At 34.2% G+C, this 6,354-nt stretch overlaps 1 pseudogene; it reads right to left on the bottom strand.

The window, feature by feature from the left end:
* Positions 1–5,510: 5,510 nt before the first annotated feature.
* Positions 5,511–6,354, bottom strand: part of LOC149545961 (cytochrome c biogenesis protein CCS1, chloroplastic-like) — a 31,174-nt pseudogene continuing 30,330 nt past the window's right edge.

The raw sequence follows: 6,354 nt of genomic DNA, 5'->3' as shown, positions 1-6,354 counted from the left end.
CTCCCAAAAATAACTTGCATGCAAAAACCTGTCACCAAAAGAGAGAAGCAAAAGCTATGGAGGCTGAAATTGCCAAATCCATAGAGGAGGCATTCTTGATGATCAAAAAAGAGATTGCTATAATCAAAAGTGGATGAATAAATTACAAAGAGATCAATCCTTATAAAAGGAGATCAAAACCCTAATAGGTAACTAACCTAGGTTGCATTAGAATAATTAATAATAGAACTAATTGTTAAATGTCCAAAGTTTAGCTTAAGTAAACTAGAGATAATAAGTGGCTTAATAATTAAATCAATAAGATTTAATTAATAAGGTAATATCTTATTACTCTAACATATACAATATTCTCATCTCAAGAAAATCATACTACTACTAATAGAGTCATATCCTTCTCTCACTCTCTTTTCTACATCTCAATATTCTTGTGACCTTGATACACCCTTCTACAAGTGTTTCTTCAATCATATTTCCATATTGTGGTGCATAGCCAATCATTGGAGTTGGGTATTCCGAGAATTTATTAAGAGTTGTTCATACTATGCAAGCATAACCATAAATAAGGTAATGTTATTATCTTAGTTTTGCTTGTGAATATGTGTTTTAAAAGAATCGTGAGACTTAGTAGAAGTTGTTTGGGAAGATCATATAATGTTGTTGTATTGAATATGAATGAATCAATGTTCACTCTTTATGTATATAATGAATGTATCGAACCAGAGCATCTCTCATATAGGAAAATCTCTTTCAAAACCATAAATCAACATGTTTGTAAGTTATACAGGGGTATTTAAAATATACTCCTTGCGATAAAAGATTCACACCTTGTAATTCAAGATCTGTATATGTTTCTAATTTAAATACCATTGTGTAATGATAGAGCCAGAATGACAGATATAAGGGCTGTAAAAATAAGTGCTTAGATATTTAAAAACTATATTTATATTGCTAATGCCAGAATGGTAGATGTATTGGCTATACATATGGATACTTAAACATTTTAGATATCTTTTTGTAATGGCAATGCCAAAATGGTCAATGGATTGGTTGTGCATATAGATGCTTTATAAATTAAGAACTCCTTTATAATGCTAAGGCTAATTGGGTAGATTCATTGGTTGTGATTACAATTATTCATACATCCACCCAATGAATCATCCAAGAAGACCAACATGGTCAAGATGAAGGGTGTAAGATAGAAATATTTGATCTTTGGTTTCTCCTGTGTGATAGAAAGAAAGAACCATTAGTAACTAAATGGGGCATGAAAAGCAGGGCATGAAACCCTCACACCACTCATAATGACAATATTCAATAATATCAACCAACACCGGTTCCCTAGAGATTGGACTATTAGTCTTGCTATACCCCATTTATAAGACCAGTGATGTCAATAACCCCTCCAACTATAGGACTATAATGATTAATCCTCTATTAGCAAAAAATTTTGGCTGCATAATAGAAAATAGAATCAACAAATGGGCTGAGGAAAATCATAAGCGTGCAAAAGGTCAAGTGGTTTTAGGCCAAAATATTTAACTATTGACCATTGTATCACCCCAAGGCACATTATCAAAAAAGTGTGGGAGAGAAATGATGAGGTTTTTTGTTGCTTTGTTGACTTTAAAAAGGCTTTTGACATTGTGCCTAGAGATAAGCTTTGGCTCAGGATGGAAGAATTGGGGATCCCTATGAATCTCATAGCTATTATCCATAGAATGTATGAGGAGGTGAAAGTCAAAATCAGAACTTCGGATGGTATTTCTAAATGTTTTAGGAGTGACATAGGGGTCAAACATGTTTTTCCTCTTTCTCCTACCCTATTTGACATATATATCAACAAACTTGAAGAATGGTTAGACATGCAAAATGGTGAGGATATCTAGTTAGGAGAATTTCTAATTAGGCTACTTATCTATGCAGATGATCTCATTTTGGTTGCCCAATATGCCCATGGATTGTAGGAACATCTACTCTCACTTGAGTGCTTTTGCAAAATGGTAGGGATGCAAGTCAATATAAGTCAGACTAAAGTCATATTTTTTTTCTAAAAGCTTAAAACAACATCAATATAATTTCTCTTTTGAGGGCAATGTTCTTGAGGAAGTTGTGGAGTATAAATACCTTGGGATTGACTTCAACAAAAGTCTAAACTAGGAAGGTTGTAAAAAGAAAAGAGTTTTAGGAGGGTGGAATGCTCTTTATGCACTCCAAAATAGGTGTTGTGATGCAAAGGTTTGGGATTGGAAAACTACTCACACTTTGTTTGGGCTTCTTGTGTTACTAGTAGTTCTCCATGGATGTGAAATATGGGCCAACAGTACTTAATCCTTACAATGGATGCAAATTGAGGGGATTCAAAAATGTTGGATCACAAGCAGGTTCAAGATCAAAAACACTATCTCATATGATATCATGCTTAGTGAAATGGGAGCTGCCCCTATCAAGGTTGTTTCTATGGTTTGCCTCATTAGCTATCTTAAAAGAATTGAAAAAATGTGTGTAAGTAGGTGGCGTAAAGTGGTCTTTGATGATATTTTGTGCAAACACAAAAAGACATGGATGCAACAAAACATCAAGTGGATGAAGAAATGGAATATTCTTTTCAATATGTGTCCCACAAACAATAAATAAATTAAGACCTTTGTTATGAAGAAATTATATAAGAGTAATTGGGGAAAGGGTCTTAAAAGGAAAAATGCTTATAACATCATTGAGTTCAACCTTACACGCGATCAGCTCCAAAAGGCATACATAGAGGCTAACATTTCTTGGAGAGTTAAAACTCTTATTGCTCAGCTTAGAACCAACTCTCATCAGCTTCGATGTGAGACCGGGTGGTGGAAGAGGCCAAAAGAGCCTTAGGAAGAGAGTTTGCATGTTTTGCAATTCTAGGAAGGTGGAAACAAAACAATATTTTATTATAGAATGTGATACATACGGGGACAACAAGGTCAAATTTAGGGATATTATATCAAACAACTCTTGGCACGACTTATTCAACAAGGAGAACATTGAACAATTGGGCGGGCTCATCATCAACTTGCACCGAAAAAGAACTGAAGTACTTAAGTTGGTTTAGTGGGAAGGTCGTCCCATAGGCTTAGCCTCATGGATGTTAAAATTTTGTCTATCCATCTATCTAAAGCAAGAAATGTGGATTGATTAAAAACCCATGTTAGCTCGTAATAGTCCTTAGTGTAGTCTTGTTGTCAAGTCGAGAAATGGGTAGAAAAGCTGTAGTTATAGAAAATGTTTCTCATGCTTAAAACATTTATATGGAAACAAAGTTTTCTACCTATAATCTAGTAAATAAAAGTGAATAGAGCATAGTTTTTCCTAAACAAAAGCACCCAAAATAAGATGTATCTATATTCTTAGAAGATTCATTTTCTCTTTTCCTGAGGCTTTCAAGCTCCAAGTTGGCTACATTCAACTTCTCTAGAGTTTCATATTCCTTAGAAGTTAGTATTATCAGATTCAGCTTGTTCAAGGGCCTCTGCTATCCTTTTATTGGCCTGTTCTTCTGTTTCTTCAAGTCTCCTGTGTAGTAGATCATACGCTTTTTATATAATTTTAGCTTCATGGGCATCAAATTTCTGGAATGAAGGTAAGATCAATGACTTCTTTAGTTGTACCACTTTCCCAAGAGCAGCAGACTCGGTGTAATTCAGATCTTCATTTTCTTGGATAATGCTCTTCATTTCATTTTCCTCGTCTCTCAGAGTATCCTTCAGTATGGCAATTTCCAGCTTGGCATTATCTACATCTTCTTTTCCTGCAAAAGCTTCTGCTTCGATTGTTTGAGCAAATCTAACAAATTATTTGCATTTTCTTCTGCTGCATTAGCTTTCATCTTCAGCTTAAGAAGAGAAACTGATAATTTTCTTACATCTTGTTTTGTTGTGTTTGCTTCACTTTCACTTTCTTAAAGGGCAATTAGCAATCTGTTAACCTCTTCTTTTGTTGCTTTAGCCTCAGATTCTTCTTTATGAAGAGAATCTAAGGTCTGTTGGTATGTTTGCTGTTGCACCAAAAGTTTGAGCTGTCAATGAACATCACAAACATTAGACTCACCCAAATCTATAAGAAGCAGTTAAACCATGTCACGAACCCCAAAGGAGGTGCTAACCACCAAATCAACAAGATCTTACTCCCATCATTTTTTGTTGTATTGGCGTTAGATTCTGGTTGTCTTATACAATCTACCAATATACTCTCCCTTTCAGTCCATGCAACCATGGACTCCTCAACCTCCAACATTGCTCTTTCGGTTGCCTGTTTAGCTTCCTCCATTGATCCCAGAAGCCAGTGCATGCCTCTATATTTAGATGACCAATTGATAATTAATTAGGCTATATACAAGTTCAAATATCATCAAAGACAAATTCCTTAACTGGACGGATTATCTAACACAAGTAGTCATCCTCTGAGGAATACATGCATGCGTGGTCCCAAAAACCTGCAACTTACAGGTAGTAATAAAAAAACCCAAAATAAAACAAAATTTCTCTAAAGGATTTTTAAAGAAGAAGCATAAGTGATTGTTTTATTTATTTTGTATTACAGAGAGATTGCAGAGGATTATGCTAAGGAAGTAAGAGTCCTCACTTTAAGGCTTTTGGCCGTAATTCTAAAGCTATGGGACAGGCTTCATGTTATTTGAATAGTCTTTAAAAAGCATAGACAAGCTATGCACATAAATTACTATCCACCATTACCCAATCTTGGGCTCAACCTTGGTATAACACCCCATACGGAGATGGAAAATGGGTTGTAGTAGAACCCACACCCATTACCCTTTTGGTGAACTTGAGAGATCAGCTGCAGGTTTATTATAATATATGACTTCATTTGAAAGACGTAAGTTTTCCTAGTTAATAATAGTACAGTACCAAAAGAATATTGTGTAAGTGATTGGATGAATTTTGCAATTATATGATTGTTTTTGGAATCTGTGTGCGCTATTGGGTGGACGTTTTGTCCTTCTTTTCTTCTTATGATGGAATGTCAAGGGTGAACACAAACATCAATGCAGAAATAAACAAAGCTAATTTCAGAAAAATCCTTCAAAAACGATATGAATCATGGATAACTCATACTAACTATATACGATGTTGTTTTATATAGTATATACAATGTTGTTCATCATAAGAATGAATGATGCGAAACAAAATCTGAGCTCATATATCTATATTAGTGTGACAAAAATAAACCTGAGTTCTTTATATGGATTTGTGGTAACCTTCTTTATGATTTTTGATCTTTGTAAGTCTGCTTTGCCATAATCATAAAAGGGTCGTGTAAACTATTTTGAGAGTCCTCCATTTTTTCTTTGGTAGACTGAATTTTGAAATGATTTAGAGTGACACTGAAGTTTAATTAACTTTTGAGCAATGGGAGATTCCAAAGCATCCAGCATCAAAGTCCACAGTGGACTCTGATTAGAATAGTTTCTTTTTGAGAGGCTCATAGGGAACGATGACTTCTGAAATTATCCAGATCTGATTCTAATTTCTGATTATATTTCCAGGTTTGCGCCTCAATCTGCTACTTGTTTTCAAAATCGCCACTCTTAAATCAGATTTGCAGGTCGCATTAAAAATATTATTTTGCCTCTCTTTTTTCCGATATTTCTGCCAAATCGAAATTTTAATTGGTCATTGAAAAAGTCTCTGAATTCAAACTCAATCTGCAATATGCTGTCATAAATGCCCAACTCTACTCTACTTGGTAATGGATGCGATTATTCTATCACAAATTAACAAAAATTCTATGAATTCTTCTTGAACAAAAATATTAAATCTGGTCAATGGGCCCTTGGTCTACTGTTGAAGTTGAATGGCTCACAAAGAGCCTATCAGGGATCAGGGCTTGTTGAGTGCAAGGTCTGAAGACATCATAAGGGATGAGGCCGGGATCGTGCCCTGGGCAAATTTGGCAGCACAGATGCTCCTTAGTCCTTGGCTCTTAGCCGAAGAGGTTTCAGGCACATGTGGGCCCGTATCAAGTACCTAAAACTTGTTTGTGGATGACCTCTATTAAAAAAAATTTTAATTAAATGTGTTAATATTAAACATGTTAACAATTTGTAACTATAATTAAATAATTTATTTAATTTATGAAATTAATTATTATTTTCTCATTTCTTTATAGTTTATCAAACCTTCATAATATCTCCCAAAGATATATATATTCTTAATTCATTATTGTTTACCTCGATCTAATTAATTTAATTGATTAAAAACAATTAATCACTCAATTAATCTATAGCACATTTTTAATTCCTATATTTTGATAAAAATTAGTATAGAATAAGTTTGATTAAAATAAAAAATTATATTTCTTAATAAC

The sequence above is a fragment of the Cupressus sempervirens genome, chromosome 7, assembly GCF_028749045.1.
Source record: "Cupressus sempervirens isolate cs-2001-9-10 chromosome 7, ASM2874904v1, whole genome shotgun sequence".
Classification (NCBI taxonomy): domain Eukaryota; kingdom Viridiplantae; phylum Streptophyta; class Pinopsida; order Cupressales; family Cupressaceae; genus Cupressus; species Cupressus sempervirens.
The sequence above is the reverse complement of the archived record's forward strand: the minus strand, read 5'-3'. Positions and strand labels throughout refer to the sequence as shown.